The 23587-nt window shown below is 41.7% G+C and overlaps 1 protein-coding gene and 1 long non-coding RNA gene across 2 annotated transcripts in view; one reads left to right on the plus strand and one right to left on the minus strand.

Annotated features, from left to right (window-relative positions):
- Nucleotides 1-23587, plus strand: part of ccdc71 (coiled-coil domain containing 71) — a 31806-nt gene that overhangs the window by 1319 nt on the left and 6900 nt on the right. The window lies entirely within an intron of this gene.
- LOC140354790 (uncharacterized) lies at nucleotides 1542-1814 on the minus strand. The gene is made up of 2 exons (XR_011925994.1): nucleotides 1687-1814; nucleotides 1542-1634 (listed from the first exon to the last, which is right to left on the minus strand). It is a non-coding gene; the product is annotated as an uncharacterized lncRNA (long non-coding RNA).

Here is a 23587-nt window from a genome sequence, read left to right on the forward strand (position 1 = left end):
GCCAACTGAACAGCAGCAGAAGTCGCCAACAAGAGTTAAGTCTGTTCTTTTGAAGAACCACAGATGGTTGTTAGTTATTCAATCTTCTTTCTTGTTTTGGGGGTCTTTTATTATGCCTTATGAAGCAGTATCTTGACTGTGAGAATGCTAGACTAAAATACTACCCAATTTCTACCCAAGTTTCTAAATTTTAAACGGTAGAAGAATTCCGTTGTATCATCTGAACTCCGTTTTTAGAAAGACAAATCGAATGACTCCCATCCAAGAGTCATTATTCAGTACGTTTACATGCAAACGGAAAAAAAAGACAAATTGTTGCTTTAATCCGATACAATTAGACATCTCTGTGTGCATGTAAACGCCTTACTTCGATGGAAATTGTTAAAAATCTCATATTGAGACACCCAGATTATGCGGTTGTGTTCGGTTTCCTCGTGGCATGTATACACCATCGCACTGAAATTAGACAAGGCTTGTGCGCATGCACCACGCTGACTTATGACTCCGGAACAAAAACATCCAAGGAAGCCGGTCGCAGGAGAACACAACCGCAAGTCACATTCACTCACAAGAGAAGAATCACCAAAGCAGCAGCATGGCAGAATCTCTAAGAAACGGCCATTTTTGGAAAGAAGACGAGACAGTGCTTATGTTGACCCTGCTGAAGGAGTTAAACATTTTAAAATACATGGACGGGAGAAAGAATAGAAATGAAGACCTCTTCAAAAAGGTTGCGGAGCAGTTGAGAGAAGGTGGCTTCACGCAGACCCCAGAAATCACCAGGGTTATCGTGCACTTTATCTGCACAATAACTAACGCGGACATTACATACGAGATGAGCAAAGCTGTGAGACTATCAGCCGCTCTGTCAGTCTGTCGCATGACAGTTGTTTATATGTGACGCAAACGGTCAACTGGTATGGGGGGTTGTATTAGTCCGCTGAAACAACGCATATCGCCACCTAGTGTTGACGACGACACGTTCTTGTCAGGAATTCAACTTTCTCATCTGCATGTATACTTGGACAAGGACAGAGTTTCGTCAAGACGTCAAAACCGAATGTTATAAAAACCTTTTTCGTAACCATGTAAAGGCACTCATTCTCAATCTGCGAATCGAGTCTGGGAACTCAAGTTTTATAATCTTAAACGTCTATTTTGGTTTAAAGAAGGATTCTATTTTTTTTTCTTTTCAAAGATTGCCTCCTTAACTCCTCTTTCAAACCATCTTTTCTCCCTTAGAATCTTCACCTCACTGTCTCCAATTGAGCGTTTTGTAGCTTTTAAGGTGAAGATGCACGGCGCTCTGTGGTCCTGAATTAACGTGCCTTCTGTGCTGATAAAGCCTCTTGTGAAGTGGCTGTTTAGTCTCACCTAAACACTGCATTGGATTGAATACACAACATTGCTCTGTTTTCGTGTCTGCATCTTGTCCTTAGGGTGAACCAGTTTTTGTCTTAAAGTGTTGCCTAGTTTAGAATATTTTTTCCTACAGTTCCGAGACATAAGTTATAGAGACACAATTTCTTCTTGGTTCTGTATCCCTTTTGTCCTGCTTTTTGGTTCTCTTCACTTTGTTAAGAGCCCAAGCCGGGTATCCACATTGAGCATTCTGAACGTGTTTTTCCTCTTTCCTCTTGCCCTCTGAGCTGGTGGGCACCTCTTGCCCTCTGAGCTGGTGGGCACCTCTTGCCCTCTGAGCTGGTGGGCACCTCTTGCCCTCTGTGTTGTAAAGTTCTGATCACTCCCAGTTTGTGCTGCAGTGGGTGGTTAGAGCCAAAGAGCAGGTACTGATCCGTGTGTGTAGGTTTCCTATATACGACTCTCATCCAAGAGTCATTGTCAATAAAAGAATTTAGATCGAGAACTCCGATATTAATACTGTTCTGTGGTAAGACCCACCCATTGGGAGGAGCCTTCCTGAAGTAGAAAGAGTTGTTTGTTTCAACAGAAACTCCCCCCTTGTATCTACCGAGCTAGCCTATTCAGAATCCCACCAGCTCAGAGGGCAAGAAGAAAGAGGAAAAACATGTCCGAAATGCCCTCTCAGCCTGTGGTTACCCCGTTTGGGCTCTCAACAGAGTGAAGAGAACCAAGAAGCAGGACAAAAGGGAAACTGAACAGAGAAGGAAGGGTGTTTCTATCCCTTATGTGTCTGGCCTGTCGGAAAAACTACAGAGAATTTTTAGACAACACGAAGTCCCTGTTTATTTTAAACCAGGAAACACTTTAAGACAAAAACTGGTTCACCCTAAGGACAAGTTGCAGACTCAAAAACAGAGCAATGTAGTTTATTCGATCCAATGCAGTGAAGAAAGCTGTAAAGAACGGTACATAGGTGAGACAATACAGCCTCTACACAAGAGGCTTTATCAGCACAGAAGAAATACAAGTTCAGGACCACAGAGCGCCGTGCATCTCCATCTTGAAGCCTCTAATCACTCGTTTGAAGACGGTGAGGTGAAGGTTTTAAGCAGAGAGAAAAGATGGTTTGAAAGAGGAGTCAAGGAAGCTATTTTTGTTAAAAAAGAAAGACCTTCTTTAAACAGAAATGGAGGGCTAAGGTTTAATCTTCCTGTTATTTATAATGGGTTATTGAACCCCTGGAAAGGTAGAGGACCAGGACCAGGACAAGGACATTTAGATGCTAATCAGGTACTCAGGGTGGTTGAGCCAGGGTCTCACAAAGACAAAGAGGATTCTAATAGCCCATTAAGATTCTGAATAGGCTAGCTCGGTAGATACAAGGGGGGAGTTTCTGTTGAAACAAACAACTCTTTCTACTTCAGGAAGGCTCCTCCCAATGGGTGGGTCTTACCACAGAACAGTATTAATATCGGAGTTCTCGATCTAAATTATTTTATTGACAAATGACTCTTGGATGAGAGTCGAAACGTCTATTTTTCAAACTGAGTCCAGATGACTACAACTGAAGCTTTTTCTACTATGGAACACGCCTGGACGAATGAGGGATTACCCCGACATATTTATGACATTAGTTTAGACAACAGGAACACATTTGGCTGTCCGGATGATGATTGTGATCCAAGTTTGACGATGGTATTTATATAAAAAACAACACAAATGAACACAAGATACGACACAGAGAGCTAACGTATAAACATATCGGGGCATTTTCATCGCTTAAGTTTCGTTTTGACAGACATGCCCACTTCACAGTCTTCTCGCTTCTCATTGGCCGAGCGGTGTCCGTGATCTAATTTCGATGAAAGCGGGCATCTGATTGGCCGCTGCATTCGGTCTTGTTCGGATGCACTCGGAAATGCCCGGTCTAATTTTGCCCCAAAAGTGATATCTAGGTTGGCGGGCGTCAATCTGCTCAGTCCACTATTCAGTCTTTTTAAAGTTGTTTGCAACAAAAGCTGTTTGTCAACGTGGAAGTATCCAAGGCCCCCTTGAAATATAAATAAACAAAGAACACTACCGGACAAAAAATATTATTATTATAAATAATAGTGAATTCTCATTTCATTGTGGGACGAGTTATAAAATGACTGCTGTATCGTAAGTCCGCATGTCTAAATTCAGTTCCTCATTAGACTGTTTTATTACAATCAGACTCATATTCACTGATAAATTACATAGCTATTTGAAGCTTAACCAACATAGAACACATCTTTCCTTGGTTACTCTTGTGTGAGCTGATTTACTTGTGTCGGTGTATCTGGTTCTTCTGCTCCTGAGCTTGTACTTGGCGAGTGAGATATTTACACAAAGATTGTTGACGGTAGTGATGCAGGGTTGTCTCATTTCAATGCGGCAGGTGGGTTTGTGCTGCAGACCGCTGTATATTGCGTGTCCGCGCCCCACGTATGTCTGCATTCAGCCGCGTCTAGATTCACTTCCTCATTAGTAATTTCTCCGTGAATATGAGTCTGATTGTAATAAAACGCACAGCATTTTGAAATGCAGAGAACACTACCTGTCCCCTGGACAGTTACCACAGTCCTGGCGTCGTCTTCTACTGTGTGTCACTGAGTGTGAGAGTGCCCCCCGGTGGCCGTTAGCCAGTAGGAATCTATAAATTAGATGCACTGTTGTATTGGCCGCAGGGTTCAAAGCATCTTCAAAAAGTAGGGGCTTAAACTCTGAAAATTATTGTTCTAAAATTGAGTCGGATGGCAATGTCAAAAATCTCCAGTGTCTTGTTAATTTCAATCTAATGTTTCCGAGCAACCGGACCATCCCAAAATACAATACATAAAAATGGTTTGCCTCGTTGCTGCCACAATTTTTTCAGCAGTTAGCATTTCCGTGTGAATAATGGCGACTTTTTATGGAAAAACGTTTGTCTGAGGGAATCGGATCTCTCCTTCTGTGGAACTCCTCCAGGTTTCTACTTTTTCCCAAGGAGGTTTTGTAGTTTTTCCTGGCCGATAAGGATGGTCTGAGGACACGGGATGCTGGGACATTGCCAAGTCCCTATGAACATTGTTCGATCTGTTTTTCACGCCGAGGTAACCGTGTTGTGATTTTGGGCGTTACAAAAATAAATTCAAATTGAAAAACGTGACAGCAAAATTCCCTCCAGACATGCGATTTTTGTGGTCTTCCACTGGGATGTACAAACACTTTTCCACTCTTCGTTTGTCAAAGCAAGAGTACCTTCTCTTTTTAATTTGTTTTTAATTTATTTATTGGAGTTCCAGATCAGCAATGCATTGATATAATTTAGATTATTCCCCTTGAAACTTCTGATTTACAAGCCTTGATTTAAACATTTGGTCAGCAAATTTCTTGGTTATTTGTAAATACCTATAAATGCCCTGTTTCTCCAAGCCAAAGGATTCTTTTATTATATCAAACCTTTTCATTTGGTTATCTTTTATCATCTGTTATCAGGCCTTGAATCTCAGGTTAAGATTATTGGGTAAACAATGTTGGTCATAAGCCAACCAGTTAAAAACCAGTTTAACATCTTTGTTTAGTTTGTATGTTGATCAGCTCCTTCCATGTTGTAAGCACAGATTTTACCCTTGGATTCTTAACTTCCTCAACCGTTTGTCATCTGCCAGGAAAGACTGTACAGGAACCCGCGTTATAGCATTACTCGCAACATTTTTCCATTCAGCATCATATTCTGGGTCACACCAACACAGCAAGGTAAAAACTAGCGTCCTTTTTTCTTTTGATAGTTTTAGATGTTTTAATAAGATTTGAGATTTTTTGCCTTGCGATACAAAGCCATTTTTCAAGGAGTATAGTTTTCTCTCCAAGATTGTTGATCGTTTATGGATTCTGTTTGCCATTTAAATGGGTAGGTTTTCTAAAGGTCAGAGGGGGTTGCCAGTATGAGAGAATTGAGGTTTTTTGTGCATTCAGTTTGTATCCTGACATTGTACCAATATCATGAAGAAATGCATCTCATTAGCAATTTTATGTTATTTTGCTCTTGTATAGCTCAAAGCTCAATGTATCTGATCTTGTTTGGTTAAAATTACGTTATTGTAAAAAGAGTTCTCTGTGCCTCTTGTTTTCTAAGCTAATCATTTTGACTTAACATTTCTTGTGAGGCCATGTATCCCACCTCTTATCTTTTTAATTTCCTGTAGCATTTGAGGATCCTTGTTTTCGGCATGTTTATCTTCCAGCAGCTTTAATTTGTTCTGTAAACCATTTCTTTTTTTTTCTCCCTTTGTTGCCTTGGCCAAAAAGTCTTCCGTCTTCCCCCTGCTCACACATCGCCTGCTCCTGGTGCGGACAACAACACTGCGCAGCCATGCGTTTCTGTAAACAGGCCCGCAACTACGAGCTCTTAAAAGATTAATAGAGGTTCAGAGCCAAATATGTAGTCTATCACCCATATGAAGTGATGCGCTCAGACTGCGCCAAATGGTTTCCCAATGTATCCACAGAACGCATGGACTTCTCATTTACAGATACGCACACGCTGGTGATTTTCTCATTAAAAAGTGATGAGTTCACCTGTGCAATGTAACAAGAGCCATGAGCCTGTGAAAGTTGTCATGTCTTATTTTGTTGAGAAAATGGCTGCTTATGGAAAGTAAAAGTGCAAAGCACTTCATGGTTTTTGTCAAAGTCGTGTTTGAAAGTGGCACAATACATAAGTCGTCCTCGCTGCTCTCTTCAGTGCGTTTTCCTTCCTCACTATCCAAACTGCTCAGTAATTTCTCAGATGCCATTGTATTAACCATGTTGAAATCTTTTTGGTAAATCTGCTTTTGTTACACAACTCTGAACACCAGAACATAATCGAACAGGGATGTCAAACATCTGGGCCGCCAGACGTTTTAATCTGGCCTGTATAACATTTATAATCTATATTTATTAACTTCTGATAGATATATAGCGTTTTTGTAACTAGAACTATGAGTCCCGCATTCCTTTTGTAGCAGCCGTCCCTCCCCTGCGATGTTCAGTGCTGCTCTGTGCTGCTGGATCATCGTGCTCAGAAGTGCCGAGGCACACTGAACTAGACTTGAGCAGAGAGGTCTGTGCGATGAAAGATGTGTGGTTTTGGGAAACATGTGGAAGGAAGAAAGGAGATGGTTTTGTGGATGTTGGTGGTGCTAAAAGCGGTACTAATGTGGAGCTAACGATAAGAAAACAAACTTCTGTGATGATGCTCTGGATTTGAGGCTTTTTGCCTTGCCATACAAGTCTTAAGATTGTTCTATTCCACTCATCAAACTACTAGTTAGGGATGTAAATTTGAAGAGTCTGGAACAGATAGAGAAATCTTAGCAAGACATTCATTTTTAATCATGGGATAAGTGTATGTTTCAAGATCGTTTTTTATAGTAGTAAAAAGAGGGGTATCATTTTTCTAAATCTGTTGATTGCTCATATCAATTGTTGATTGTTGATCGCATCTCTCGTCTCCTCAGACTTCCGTCTCTTCTGAGTCAGCTCGAATTGTCTTTCTCTGTCTTAATTTTGTCCTGTACACTGAGGGAACTATATTATAATAGATCCATGCGCTTAGACACACCGGCATGTCAACCACGCATGCGCAGCCAGGGAAACGTTTTGCTATGCTTGGGATGGGCCGACGAGGCTGCAGGTGAGCAGTAGGGTACATCCTATGATTGACATGTGAATGAACTATTCGGCTGTCCACACCGCGAGGAAATGACTCAGATTTGGCGCCAAAAAATCCTCCGTAATTCCATTAAGTATTTCTAAATGGTCAAAATGAGATAATTTAAGTTTTTTCATACATTTAATTTGTATCCAGACATTGGACAATTGTTTTAAAAGAAAATGCATAAAATTGTAATGGCAATGTCAAATATAATAGCGCATCGTCTGCATAGCAGGCAATTTTATGTTCCATCTGATTTTGTATGGAATGAATGAATCTGATTCAAAGCTCGACAACAGGGGTCTCCAACCTAGAGCTCCAAGAGTTCGCGAAGGGATTTAAAAAACATTGGCTGTCTTAACCAAGCTTGGTTACGGCTCAGTAACCCACAGCAGCATGACTGGTCTGGTTTAGAATCGGACTGAAAAAAAAAAAAACGATGCACGGGCGGATCAGGGCCACAGGAGATTTTATTTTACTATAAAGAAATAAAATCACATCATGCAGCCAAGTGAATGGGCAGTGACTTGCTAAAGTTCTAAAATTCACCAGATTGCTGTAACACTGTAATAACAATAGGCTAGTTAGTATGTATGTGTTGAGATAAATGTTCAGACAACAGAAAATACAGTTTGTTCTGGCCAAAATAAGCTAGAAAATATTAATGGTTGGTTGTTTTGTTCTTGTGAAAGTAGCTCACAGAGTCAAAAAGGTTGGAGCCCCCTTCTCTACAACGATCAAGAGAAAAAGGAGGTTGGGACTTACCTTGTCTGAAAAACGACTTTGTATCAGCTCAGATCAGACCATTGCTGTACTTGTGTGACCCAGAATGTGAAGTTTAATGGAATAATGAGTATGGGGAATAATATTTCAATAACCTGAAGGTAACTTTGTTTTGACAGATGAACGGGAAAATATATATACATCACTATAGAGGACCACAAATCTCATGTTTGGAAGGAATTCTGTTGTAAAGCATTTCAAAGTGCCCATTAGGCCACACTTATTTTATTACTTGGTTTATAGATCCGCCGCACTTAGATAATTAATTTTATTTATACTGTTTACTGTTTACTGTTTTTTGTAAAGTACCGCCATCAACGCAAAATAGCATTAAATGAAATATAAATAGCGGTATTAAGTCAAAAGATAAGAGCGCGTGAAGCAATTTTTCGTCAAAATCCTGCGGGAGTGAGAGACTGAGCGGGTCCGTCCCTGCGCGCGGCCCCGGGAGAGCATGAGAAGACGCGCGCGCCCGTTTCCGTGTCTGTGACGCGCAGTGCAAACTCCTTTTATATTGCAAATACACATTATAACCCGTTTACCACATTTTCTCCAGCGCGTTTTGAGGTGATTAAGGGTATACACTTAGAAGCGTGAGTTCTACCAATGTAAAACACGCTAAATCTAATGTTTACGGTACGTACAGACCGCAGATGCCTAAACGCGCCCGACGCAGAATTTGAGTGTACATTTGAAAGGTTTACGCAGTGGACGTGCGCTCTCAACGCCCCGGCCACTGTACACAGGCGCGCGTATGGCGCGCTCGAGCTCTCTGCGCACATGCGCAGTAGAGGTGTTATCGCATGAGCAGTGGAGTTGTTGTCGTGGCCTTTCATTGTGTAAAATTGCAGATATCGAGAGTGTTGTTTTCGTGTTTTTGGTTTGTTTCTGTCTCTGTATTCCACCGTGAATACATTGTACAGCTCCTTTCTCCCACAAACGGCCACAATCAATTGTTCGTCTGCCATTGTTGACGAGCAAGGAAAAAGTGGCGCTTCTTGGGGAATTCCACAGGGAATACCGGAAGTACGTACGTACGTACGTCACTGGAGCGTCAGCTCTGATTGGCTGCTGCGGCGGCTGCTACGCTTCAGCTGCAGAGACCTCAACAAATCTGAACGCGTCGCGTAAGCCGCTTTCGTCGCCTCGGCCGGCTCATACGCGCGCTCAAAGCGTTGAGAGCGTAAAAAAAACGCACCAATCGCGCCGCAAAAACGAAGAAATGGCGCCGCCCATAACGCACTACGTGCTCGACGCGCGTTTACCATAGACTGAATGTAAACTGGACGCTTCGGCTGCGGCGGTGTGGAAGCCGCTTTACACTCACCTGCGCGCCGTGTCTCCCCCCTCCTCCCCCAAAAATCTTTTGAAATTGAAATTATATTTATATTTCACCCGCCTGTTCAATATATTTAATTAAAAAATCCATAAGCCAAGTAATAAAATAACTTATTTACAAGGAAATGCTGACTGCTGGAGAAACTGTGGCAGCCTCACCATTTCCATGTTTTTGGTACTGTCCTGTTGCGCAGAAATATTGGTATTAAATCATGACTTTTCAAGACAAAAAGCACATGAAAGCAAACCAGTCAGAACTGCGACTTTTCATTTCGGAATCCCGAGTTCCCAAGGACCACATGAAGGCAGGATTAATCAGGATGTTCCTTTTAGCTTTTATCTGGGTTAATCAGGATGTCCTCAAGCAGGATGTTCGCACTTTAGCTTTATCTGGGTCAAATTCCATAAAAATCTCATTCATTTTTTATTGTAAATAATTAGTTGATTAATCAAAGTAATAGTCGCTGTAGCTCAATCGAGACAAATGGCAAAAACCAAAGTAATAATTGCAGCCTAAATATGTGGTTTTGTCTTCAATGGCGGATTCAATCTATTATGGGAGTTCTGGCAATGGACGCATTTCAAGGCTGCTTTACTACCTTCTCCAAACTCTAGAAGCGTCTTTCTAGATAAAAATACAAAGTGATAATGGGAGTTCTATCTAATCGGTCTGATGCCATGTTGTTTAACAAAATACTGCTTGGCCATAAAAAAAATATTGCCAACGCCACTCTACAGATATGTTAACTCTATCTTTTGAACAAAACCTGTTATGTTTTAACTGTGACCAACTCCCAAGACTAGTTTAAACGTAAAGCAACCACACAAGCAAAGCCACAATGACGAGAAGAGTGGGGGAGGGGAGTTTGTGTGATGGGTGTGGTAGTGGGGGAGGTGCTACAAGACAGATTCCTGGAGGGTTCCCAGGGTTCTCCTGAAGGGATTACAATGCCTTGTTGTCAGCTATAGCAAAAACCCTCTGTAAATCCCAGTGATTTCAACTCAAAAATGGCCAAAACAAGGTCAAACCGAACCATTTGAAGACTACACTTCCCCTTGTAATCGCACAAATTTGGAAGAAACTGAGCAAATTGGAAAAGTCATTAACCTCAAGTTAACCCAGTTTGCTTTGGGTCAAATGCAACTCAGTTTTAGGAAATTGGTTTCGAAATCCAAATTGTATTAATTTAATTTTATAAAAAGGATTTTATTACACAACGCAACAGCCCTGACCACATACGTTTTTTATTAGACAGAATAGTGCAACATGAAATGGGGATTAGACTGGGGAAGGACACGCAGCAAATTGTCAGATCAGGACTTGAACCCATACCGTATATGTGCTACACTCGACCACTGGGCAGCACGGATTATATACTGTTTTTAAAGGGCACATGTCATACTAAATATACTTTGTATCTATCTTATTTACATCAGTTTTCTTTTTGTATGGTACGTAGCAGAAAATACACCTCCATATTTTACCTGATTATGTTACAATTTCTTTGTTTTGTTTGTTTACTACTAGATAAACTCCTGTAATACAAAACCTTTGGTATTATTATTTTTTTTTTTTTATTAACCCAGAAGGACTCGTTCTGAGCATTTCTGTGGGCAAAGTGTGTTCACAACAAATGCATGGCACTATTGGCATGCTTGTCACGTTGCCTATTGGCCTTATTTATTAAATTGGATAATTCTCTTTGCTGACAGCAGAGGGCACTCCAATGCCCTTACACTCTTAAACGCAAATGTTGTTTTTAAAGTGCGTTTTCCAATTATAGACATGTGAAATACTTGCAAAAAATATTTAAAAAGGGAACTAAAGCCACTGCAATGCATTAGATGTTCACTTTAAAACAAAATGGAGCTTTGTTTTTTCTTTTTCTGATGTAGATAAAACGCAACACCCCACCCCCACTAAAACATTCTCTGCCCAACCCCCACTGCTCAAGCAGACCAGCGCAATGAACAGAGGCCTGGTCTGTCTTCCGTGATATGAACACTCGCTGAGCTGCTATAAGTCAAGATAGAAATTGAAAAATTCCGCCAACAATATTCAGTCAGCGATAAAAGCGTAATAGCTGGGCAAGAAGACATACAGGCTTAAGTTTCTGTATACCTCTAAACATGTAAGCTAACCCTTAACTTCAGGACTACTCGGATATCCTACATGGCACACTCTCAACATCTGCCATTGGAACCAATGCATTTTTGTTCTACCAACAGTCATGTTTCACACAATTTTCCACATTTTTAATATTGTATGAACAGACGTTTATCTTTTATACAATAAAGTTGTCTTAACTGGTTTTACATTTTGATTATATTGTTTGCTAGCTTAGCCTTACATTTGGGACAGTAGAGTGATTGTACTCAACCTTACTTGTGAAAATATTATATTTTTTTCTTGGCTTTGTTAATGGTGTTAAATACCCAAAAAAGAAAAGTAAACTCTCTGGCTCCATGGCGCTGCGGCTATCTTGGGTGGCATCCATTCCTATTGCTCAGTTTGCAATAAATTACAGTAACAACGCAACAAATCAAGTAATACAAATGTATAAAAGAGAAATCACTCATCATCCTAAACTAGTAATAAATACATTACTCACAGGTAAATGAATCTACATTTAATAATAAGTAAAACATTGTGAGTGGATTTTTGCTTTTGTTTACTGTTTATTAGTTTGGTGTGGATGTAAAAAAACATTAGCATAATGTCACATAACATGTTTATAACTGCAGAAGCTCAAAGGCTGTGTAGTAGCTAGGGCTGCAACGATTATTCGAGTTAATAGAATAATTCGATTACAAAAAAGCTTATTTCATTGATTCGATGCTTCGTTTAATTTACATATTTTATTAAAACACGTGAATCTGTGGCACGCGGAGCGCACGGAACGACTTGTGGCGCTTTTGTTTCCCACGGAGCTTCTTCCTGAAGCAGCTGAAGCGCAACAGAGAGAGCGGCGTGTTTTAAACTCACGAGTGTGACCCATGGATCTATTATAGGTGCGACCGTGAAGAGTTTTGTTGTGTAAAAGAGCCATGGATGTATTGTATTATCGAAAAGAGCACGGTGCCGCGAGCAACCACCACCTCTAGTTCCGCGCGCCGCCCGCCCCATCACCTGCGTCCTCACTGCGCCACCGCGGACCCCGCTCCACACTCGCTCCACACTCTGCTTCCCAATCACACTTGTACGTTTCAAACATGCCACACGCTCCTCTGCGGCGCCTTGAAAGAGCAAATACATCCATGGAAACAGCAGGAGGACCACGACCGTGTTATAATAATCTGATGTGAAACAGAAAGTCCGCGATGACGCGGCGCCAACGCCGTAAAGTGACAAAATACAAAATGTAGAGCCACCGCTCCAAACACCAGCATCAATGTCCCACACACAATGTTTTACAAACTAATGTCTTATTTTAAGTTATGTGACAGAAACGCAAATGAATTCATACTGTAACTGTTACAAACAGTCTGGTGACAAGTTAATTAGCCCTTTATATATATTCTTTATGTTCAAACAGAACACTTGGACTGGTGAAGTGAAATGTTGCTGTTTTGGGGACAAACTTATGTGACATTAAGAATAAAATGTGTTTTTTTTTAGGCCGAAACTCTTTTAGATTTAATATGCTTTTAAATGGTTTACGGATTGTACAAAAAAATTAACCGATTCATCGATTAATCGAAGGAAAAATCGATAGATTAATCGATTACTAAAATAATCGATAGCTGCAGCCCTAGTAGTAGCAGTTTAATAGACAGCGAGTGGACAGTAGAGAGCAATTTGCACTATTAATATTGTGGGATGTTTTATCTTTCACCAAATGCAGGGCAAAGCCATGTGGGATATTCTAAGGCTTGAATTATACATAGCCAGATATTTTCATAATCACAGATATTTTCTTGTCTTTGGGCCTTCAGTCTCCACATACTCAGATTTTCTTTTTCCTGAAACAGAGGTTTTCAAAAACACTCCAACCTGAGGAGTTTTTTAACTCCCAAGACTGCGTTGGGACTGAAAAGGTGTGCTGCACGTGTCCTTCGCCCGCTGTGGAAAATCAGGTGCTCTTTTGAGGCTAACAGCTCAGTCTACAGTCCACTATCACCGTAGTCATAGACGTATTGACAGCATGTGCGGCCAAAACATGTGCGTTAAAGCGTGGGGTTGTTAGAACAACTCTGGGTGTTCATCAACTATTACCCATCACTATGCGCTTAACCGTGCGAGGATAGTTTGCCCGGTTAGCTGGCCCATTTCAGTTTGCTTTGTTTTCTACTTGTAATTACACCATTGCTCGACCAGATTCAAGTCAATGGCGTGTGCTCATTGGCCCATGTCGCTAAAAATGTCTTTCTTCCCCATTACTTGGTTGTGGAGCTAGCTCTGAGCCTTTCCCCATGATGCTTTGCGCGATGGAAGCCAGCATGCCGGCTGCAAATTACGGTACACTATTCAGTGTGACATCACAAATGTAATTTTGAGGATTTTTTTGAAACGGCGAAAGAATGAAATTACTTCTATTTTATTTTTACTGCCGATAATTTTACTAACCAAACTCTTGGGCCTTGAGGTTGCTGTAGAGCAGCCAATACTCATTTTGATTGCGGGCAGATCGGGCGTGCCTTATCCAATTAATAGAACATATCCATGGAGCTTTCATTCAGCCATGTTGTGCACAGTTCAAAGACCTGTCGCTGTTCTGCGTTTATTCTCGTTGACCGTGAAGGGCCCCAACTATTGGTTAAAGAAAACATTTAAAACATGCATCCGGAACAGCTGGATAATCGTCTCATCCCTGGAGTGCTTTGTGCTTGGACTGTTTTAGATCAAACTCAGAACTAGAAGCGAACGTCAGGGCATATGATGGACAGTCTGTCTGGACTTTTGGGGATTTATTGTACTTTTCTTCAGGGAGGTTCCAATGCATGACATGGGTGTGATGTTACATCTGATGAGAGGTGAGTGTTATACATACAAAAGTGGAAAAGTGGATTTGTTGTGGTTTTACCATTTGTTTTACCCGTTAAGTTGAAGGCCTAGTTTTGGACACAGATGTGAGTGCCCTATGAAGTGCTCATAGACCCTGCTTCATGTGTGGGAATCAGCCAATGTGCTCAATGTGCTTGCGCTCATACGTCCCAGATCGACTCATTTAGTTATTGGTACTTTTCTTATGTCCATGTATCAGCATGTCAGTCCTATGGTATTGATATATAAAACGATAAAATGCAATTGCCATACAAGTCTTGAGGCTGTTTTTTATTCCACTCAAATAGTACAAAGCAAGCAGGAGGGGTGGACCAAGCACAGCCCTGTCTCACCCCTCCTTCCAGAGTCAGTGGGTTTGTCAGGTCATGATTGCTTTTCAATTCTTAAATGTTCCATATCATGCTATTTTTTCCTGTTTCGTAGTCTACCCTAAAAGTATATTTGATCATAATAAGTGTTGTGCAACACCCATTACATCATAGTTATAAAATATCACCCATACCTTGGTCCCCGCTCACAAACCCGGAAATGCAGACTGCTTAGTTTGAGATTTGCCCCCACCCTCGCGAAGAGTGATCTGCCTCCCCCGCCCAACAAATGACGTAGCCTAGCACGTCCCTTTTGTCCCGGGGGAAACTGAACAAAGGAGGGGTGTTTCTGTCCCTTATGTCTCGGGGACTGTCAGGAAAAACTGCAAAGATTTTTTTAGACATGAAAAACATACACAAACATGAAATCCCGGTTTGTTTTAAACCAGGCAACACTTTAAGACAAAAACTGTTTCACCCTAAGGACAAGATGCCGCCATGAAAACGGAGCAATTTAGTTTATTCTATCCAATGCAGTGAAGAAAACTATAAAGAGCGTTACATAGAAGAGACTGAATGAACAGCCACTGCACAAGAGGCTTTATCAGCACAGAAGACACACGAGTTCAGGACCTCAGAGCGCCGTGCATCTTCATCTTAAAGCCACTAACGACTCTATTGAAGACAGTGAGGAGAAGATTCTAAGCAGGAAAAAAATATGGTTTCATTAAATGGGAATGGGGGGTTAAGATTTAACCTTCCTGTCAGGTCAGAGAGACACTTTAGAGTGAAAAATAATATGAATAAAACAGGACATTCACAGACTGAAAAATTCGGAAGGCTAATTTTACTCTAAACAATCATCATACTAAAGCCTATAGCTTCTTATATCTAATCATAGTGATAAATAAATTATAGTCCTATCAAACCTTTTTTTAAATCCCCAAAGAAGGTTGTGTGTTTTACCCGGTTATACACATTTTAAAATCGATTTGGTCCATATTTTAGAATAAAAATGAATTACTTTATAGCTATATTTCTTTGAAAAAAAAGAACATGTTTTAAAACTAATATTGGTTAGCGGCCGAAGGTTTTCTGTTTTTGAAAACCAGACGTTTCGACTTTCACCCAAAGTCATTCTCAATCTGCTGATCTAGTCTGAGAACTAGCAGATATTTATCCTGTTCTTGGCTGCGTAACCCTGCCCACTGGGCGGAACCTCCTGATAATAGCCTGTCCTGTTTATCTATTTGGTTGCACCGTTTTAAGTTTCTCCTGAAACTAATCTTCTTTGTTACACTCACAGCTAGTTTTTGTTGGGAATAACTAGCAAGGTCGTGCTTCTATTCAGCACACATGAACAGACGAGAGCAATGCAAGGTGAGAGAAGAAAAGATGCAGCAGTCATATTGTGTTTGGAAACTCCAACGAGAGCGGAGTTTTTTCCTCCACACACTACGGCGAGGTCTCCTTCACAGCTGAGAGGCGGTTCCTTCATTAGAGCGCTCAGAGCCTTGGCTTTGGAACCACACTCTTCTCACTCAGACTGAACAGACACGCCCCTTTACCATGACCACATCCCCCACTATTGTTGCCAATATCACATTTCTACATTGAAGTAATCGTAGTAACTTTTAATTTTTGCATGACAGGGACCACCAATAGAGACCTCGGAACCATTTTCTATATAATTTTACAAAGTCAACATGGGACTTAATCTCTTAATGTATTAATAGTAACCATTAGAAATAATAAACTTTGAACAACAACAATTAATAAATCAATATTTGTATTACGTTCACCGAAAAAACAATTTCATAAAAATAGGTGCTTTTATAGGTGCATATTTATGCAAAATGAGCAGTGCCAATAAAAGCATGTTTGATCTCGGCGCGTTTTCCCTTTCATGTCTAAAAGTCTGATACCATATAATGTTGAAATTAATTAAGACATTCTCCGCACTGCTTACTCCGATTAGAACACCACCGAATGTGGCGGCCCCTCGCGGGAATGCACAAAATGAGGATTCGTGCGTAGGAAAAGGAGAAGGAACTGGTTTGGAATCGGGCTGAAGGTCAATTTACACACCCAAGTGTTGAGTTGCGTGAGTGGCGTGACTCATGGTGCTGTCGGTGTCTATCTGCACTCTTCCACGCTCACTCCTGACACGCGACTTGTTCTACTCCAAGCAAAGGTTGCAGTCGACAGCATTTGGCACATTAGTGTCTGGAGAATTTGGCAAATTAATGACTCAATATATTACCATTTTTGTGGCCACGCGCGTTTTAAAAGATTTCCCCCGTGCGGCTTATTTTTCATTGTGGCCCAATTGTGCGGGAATACCTCAGACCTGGCAACCATGGCGCCAACACACCGAGCATGCAATCAAAGAGAACACTGTCCTGAATGGGTGGGTTTTGAGACCAGCTTTGAGTCTATATTACGGAGGCCAGGTGGGAGGCGGAGCAAAGTGGCTGAAAGCCCTGACTGGTGACAAGGAAGGCAGAGGGGACAAATGGAGAAGGAGGTGCAGAGAGCGCGAGGAGGAGCCGTGTGATGAAGCCGATCATGCAGCCAAAGAAAGTAAACGAGCCCTAGATTGTGGATAGTCCTGATGATGTACAGGAGATTTTTTTTATTTGATGGGAGCCTGTGCAGTTGCTGATGAACATGGGTGATGTGGCGGGAGGGCGGAAATGCTGGAGAAATTTGAGAAGGAGACCAGTTCCAAGAAGCTGGTTCAGTTGATTTCGGACTAAGTTACAGTTTAGTTTTAGCAAACTCTTGAGTTTTCTGTAACTGAAAAGCAGATTAGTTTAGTGCAAACCCTCACAGTAACAGGCTCCGTACGGCCAACCTGTTTAAGACGAGAGTAAATGTTTGGTCCAGGTTTGTTTTTCTAACACTTATCAGCTGTGAGCACAATGACATGTGACACTCAACTCAAACATTTGGCTTAGGACCTCACTTATTTCACAGAACGAATGTATTAACCTGATGACATCCGCCTCATTTGGCCTGTCCGCGATAGTTTGACATACACAAAATGCATTCAATGTTTAAAAGAAAAGCTTACAGCCCACATGATGGTCAGTGCTTCAGAAATTAGACTACACAAGCTCAAAGAAAATACAATGTTTTTTTAGCCTCACCTACATAATTTCAAATTCTGAAAGCACTAGGCAAGATATACTTCATTGTGTGCTTATAATATTCACTATACAGTTGTCAACAAGATAAACAGCAAGTGGAAAGTAGAAAAAGCTTCAGTTGTAGTCATCTGGACTCAGTTTGAAAAAATAGACGTTTCGACTCTCATCCAAGAGTCATTGTCAATAAAAGAATTTAGATCGAGAACTCCGATATTAATACTGTTCTGTGGTAAGACCCGCCCATTGGGAGGAGCCTTCCTGAAGTAGAAAGAGTTGTTTGTTTCAACAGAAACTCCCCCCTTCTATCTACCGAGCTAGCCTATTCAGAATTTTAATGGCCTATTAGAATCCTCTTTGTCTTTGTGAGACCCTGGCTCAACCACCCTGAGTACCTGATTAGCATCTAAAATGTCCTGGTCCTGGTCCTCTACCTTTCCAGGGGTTCAGTATTCCATTATAGATACCAGGAAGATTGAATCTGAGCCCTCCATTTCTGTTTAAAGAAGGTCTTTCTTTTTTAACAAAAATAGCTTCCTTGACTCCTCTTTCAAACCATCTTTTCTCCCTGCTTAAAACCTTCACCTCACCGTCTTCAAACGAGTGATTAGAGGCTTCAAGATGGAGATGCACGGCACTCTGTGGTCCTGAACTTGTATTTCTTCTGTGCTGATAAAGCCTCTTGTGTAGAGGCTGTTTAGTCTCACCTATGTAACGTTCTTTACAGCTTTCTTCACTGCATTGGATCGAATAAACTACATTGCTCTGTTTTTGAGTCGGCAACTTGTCCTTAGGGTGAACCAGTTTTTGTCTTAAAGTGTTTCCTGGTTTAAAATAAACAGGGACTTCGTGTTGTCTAAAAATTCTCTGCAGTTTTTCCGACAGGCCAGACACATAAGGGATAGAAACACCCTTCCTTCTCTGTTCAGTTTCCCTTTTGTCCTGCTTCTTGGTTCTCTTCACTCTGTTGAGAGCCCAAGAGGGGTAACCACAGGCTGAGAGGGCATTTCGGACATGTTTTTCCTCTTTCTTCTTGCCCTCTGAGCTGGTGGGCACACCTTGAGCTCTGTGTTGTAAGGTTCTGATCACACCCAGCTTGTGCTGTAAAGCTGTAAAGAACTGTACATAGGTGAGACCAAAAAGCCTCTACACAAGAGGCTTTATCAGCACAGAAGAAATACAAGTTCAGGACCACAGAGCGCCGTGCATCTCCATCTTGAAGCCTCTAATCACTCGTTTGAAGACGGTGAGGTGAAGGTTTTAAGCAGAGAGAAAAGATGGTTTGAAAGAGGAGTCAAGGAAGCTATTTTTGTTAAAAAAAAGACCTTCTTTAAACAGAAATGGAGGGCTCAGATTCAATCTTCCTGGTATCTATAATGGGATACTGAACCCCTGGAAAGGTAGAGGACCAGGACCAGGACATTTAGATGCTAATGAGGTACTCAGGGTGGTTGAGCCAGGGTCTCACAAAGACAGAGGATTCTAAATAGGCCATTAAAATTCTGAATAGGCTAGCTCGGTAGATACAAGGGGGGAGTTTCTGTTGAAACAAACAACTCTTTCTACTTCAGGAAGGCTCCTCCCAATGGGCGGGTCTTACCACAGAACAGTATTAATATCGGAGTTCTCGATCTAAATTCTTTTATTGACAATGACTCTTGGATGAGAGTCGAAACGTCTATTTTTTCAAACTGAGTCCAGATGACTACAACTGAAGCTTTTTCTACTATGGAACACGCCTGGACAAATGAGGGATTACACCAACAGCAAGTGGAAAGTTTCATATCTCCAGGAATCAATATTTTTGAGCTTTTGGCCTTTTTGTATTAAAAAAGGTACATTCAGAACTAGGAATTTCACAATATCAAATTTCAGGGTCATAACATGTTATTGTATTTTTTATAATTGAACATATAGTTGCTTTAAGATTGTAATCATAGCCATTAACCTGCCAACCATTCAATACAGCAGATTATTTTTGACAAGGCAAGGTTAAGTAATTGTTATTTGTAAAGCATAATTCGTACACAAGGCCATTCAAGGTGCTTTACACAACAGGAGAAAAAAATCACTAAAATCAGTAAGATATGACAGAAATCACAAAATGGTCAAATAAAGAGTGCAAGTAAAATCCTTTCAGCCATATAAACAGCTTAACAAAGCAGTTTTAAGCCAAGATTTTATTGTTGGAGTAGGGGCCTCTGGCACCAGCAGGAGGCCGGTCCATGTTTAGTCCTGACTCTGGCACCAGCAGGAGGCCGGTCCATGTTTAGTCCTGACTCTGGCACCAGCAGGAGGCCGGTCTATGTTTAGTCCTGACTCTGGCACCAGCAGGAGGCCGGTCCATGTTTAGTCCTGACTCTGGCACCAGCAGGAGGCCGGTCCATGTTTAGTCCTGACTCTGGCACCAGCAGGAGGCCGGTCCGTGTTTAGTCCTGACTCTGGCACCAGCAGGAGGCCGGTCCGTGTTTAGTCCTGACTCTGGCACCAGCAGGAGGCCGGTCCGTGTTTAGTCCTGACTCTGGCACCAGCAGGAGGCCGGTCCGTGTTTAGTCCTGACTCTGGCACCAGCAGGAGGCCGGCCCGTGTTTAGTCCTGACTCTGGCACCAGCAGGAGGCCGGTCCATGTTTAGTCCTGACTCTGGGCACCTCAAAGTCCGAGATGGTTCATATGTATTTTGGTGCTAGGCCATGGAGAGAAGAGCTGGAGAGCTTATTTAAAGTCTATTCTCTGAGCCACAGGAGCCAGTCCAGAGACCTGAGAACAGGACTAATGTGATGGTACTTCCTGGTTCTAGTCAGGACCCGAGCAGCAGCGTTCTGGATGAACTGCAGCTGTTTTACAGCTCGTTTGGACAGACCAGTGAGCAGCCGTTACAGTAGTCCAGCCTGCTGGAGACAAATGCAGTTGTTGAAGTTCAAATTCCATTATTAGTCCCTTATTACCTCCAAATTTGAAAAGTGAGACTCAGGAGCTGGCTGCTAACACTTTCTCTTTGTTTCTCTGGGCCAAAGACAATTTTGGTCTTTATTGCATTGTTTCGCATCCACACATTGATCGGTATGATGAAGTGACAGAGTGAATCCACTGGTCCATTTTCACCTGCCCTTTTCACCCTTTTTTCTAAGATTTATCAATAAAATGACCCCGTCCATGCACTCCTAAATCCCATTTCACCTTGCATCTGTGCTGTGCCAATTCCTCATGAGTTTCCGCCCTAAGCCAGTCAGCTCAGTCCTGGTTTAGCCCTGGTTTGGTGCAGTCCTCAGCCCTGGTTAGGTGCAGTCCTCAGCCCTGGTTAGGTGCAGTCCTCAGCCCTGGTTAGGTGCAGTCCTCAGCCCTGGTTAGGTGCAGTCCTCAGCCCTGGTTAGGTGCAGTCCTCAGCCCTGGTTAGGTGCAGTCCTCAGCCCTGGTTAGGTGCAGTCCTCAGCCCTGGTTAGGTGCAGTCCTCAGCCCTGGTTAGGTGCAGTCCTCAGCCCTGGTTAGGTGCAGTCCTCAGCCCTGGTTAGGTGCAGTCCTCAGCCCTGGTTAGGTGCAGTCCTCAGCCTTGGTTTGGTGCACTCCTCCCTAGAGATGCACTGATTTAAAAAAAGACGGTTTTATGTCCAATCGATGACCGGCCGGTATATATGTTAGTAGTTTATTTTGTAGGCTGTGATTTTATATATTCCACAAGATCTCCTTGTGTCAAATGCTGTAAACAGTATTCATTTTGTATCCAAGAAACATTGTTATATTGAATTAAACAGTATTGAAAGATCATGATCTCTGGTTTATAGGAATTCAGTATTTGTGCTCTTCATATCAAATAAAAGATAGTAGTACTTTAAATTGTTTTTCATGCTAATAACGAGGTTTAAAACAACACATTTATCTTGTTCTTATGACACCGTGATGCCCCTCGCACTTGTGGGCCCCTGAAATTGCTGGGGGGCCCCTAACTTTTTAGATGGGCCCCTGGCTCCTAACTTTGAAAATCTATTTCTCAGCCTGTAGACAACCTTCTACAATCCTTTTGTATTCCTCCATTTACTCCTGACATCACGATGGCGCCATCATAGCACTGACTTAATATTTTGGTTTAAGTCTAGATCTTTCAGCGTAGTCAAGACAAGAGACAAGTCACAGTGTGTTGATGTGGACATTGAGAGAAGCCTTTCTCGAACTTCATGGCTTTCATCAATGTAGCAGAACGCAATACTAATATTTTCACTTTAGCGCCATCCACTTTTAATGTAAACCATGCAGCCCCTATTTGACTATTTATTATATATTAATTGCAATCATTAGTTAGATTATTTCATTTTGAATATGATTTGATGTGTATGTGGCATTGGATGGAATAGTTTTGAAAATCGTGGCTAGGTCTTTGTCTTTTTTCAAGTACATTTGAAAATGGCTGGAAAAGCCAAGCGTTTGTCACTTCTTGCAATCATTGATTCATTTGAACCCCAAAATGTTTTTTGGCAGTAATAAACTGGACAGTATCTAAAATTGCAGAGACGTATGTGCGTTTTTTTACCAGCTGAGCTATGTAAACAAGTGTAGAAACCTCTGTTCCAGTACTTCTAATCTGCCTCTCTCTCCAGAGCATCATGGCTTGTATATGTTCTTTGCTTGCTTTGTGTCTGGCCAAACCCTTATTTTTCTGGTCTGATGGCAGTTGTTGTAGCCTGATGAAATGAAGACATCTGCACATTTTGAATTGTCTGCATGGATAACTCTAGCCACCACTGTACAGAATTTAAGGATGTTTTTTTTTCTTTTTTACAAAGAAGAGGAGTTAAAGATGCAATCCTTCAACCTTTCGGTCGTTTATCATGGAATTTTGAATCTCTGGAGAGGTAGACGCCCAGGGAATTCGGATAATCAGGCACTCAGGGAGGAGTTAGAAAAAGCCAGGGACAATAGGAGGCTGATAGCCCATAAATGTCTGACGGTAAACAAGGAGGCTAGTTTGATAGTGAACAAAGAACGTTAGTTTCTAGCTGAACCAAAAACCGCCTTTATCAGGAGGTCCTGTCCAGTGGGCAGGGCCTACTCAGAGTAGGATAAATATCTGAGTTCCCGGTCTTGATTCGCAGATTGAGAATGACTCTCAAATGAGTGTGAAACGTTTTTAGAGTCAGAGTCCATATGACTACAACTGAATCTTTTTCTACAAATGAGGCTTTTGCACCCTATAGACCCAGGCCTGCCCAACCCTACTGAGGAGGAAAAAATATGATCTGGCCCTTATTTTATGTGTCATCATAGACTTTTCGTCTCCAGTTCAAACCCGAGTCCTACTGTTCGCATATAACTGATAATTACATGTCCCTGTGGTGATTCTTTTGATCAAAGACTTATCTCTGCTTGGGGGGGCATCCCGGGCTTAGTGTTGATCTTTTAACAATAAGAGGTGTGAATCGACTTAATGCAAATGTGATCAACTTCTCTTTATTTCCTGTGGCCTTTGCCTCCTTTGTTCTTTGTACCTGCACCATTTGCCTCCCTTCTTGTAAGAAAGTCACATGACCTACTGTTGAAGTAGGTCATGTGACCATCTGCTCAACATGGAATCTATAAGATGAACGTGAATCCCATAGAGGAGATACAATTCAGTTGAGGGCGAGACACACTTGTGGACGAATCGGTTCTTTACAAGAGTGACTGACGAATCCATACGAGGAAGAGATTAATTCTGATTGTACGACATAATTAAACTATTTACTTTTGAGAAAATGCAACTTTGTTCTATGGTTTTACTTTATTCTTTATTTCTTAATCATCGTTAGGAGAGAAAATCCATAACAGGAGTCATGCAAATGCTAAACGATCAAATACGAGCCTGATAAAATCGCTGAAATGGTTCAACACTGTGCGCGTGGTAATCCAAGCAGAACTGACCGAGGAGAGGCTACAGCTGTGATGCATGCGCTGTAACGTTTAATCTGG

Source organism: Eucyclogobius newberryi, unplaced genomic scaffold, assembly GCF_026437365.1.
Source record: "Eucyclogobius newberryi isolate DKJ021-1_F unplaced genomic scaffold, fEucNew1.0.hap1 SCAF_11, whole genome shotgun sequence".
In the NCBI taxonomy this organism is placed as follows: Eukaryota; Metazoa; Chordata; class Actinopteri; order Gobiiformes; family Gobiidae; genus Eucyclogobius; species Eucyclogobius newberryi.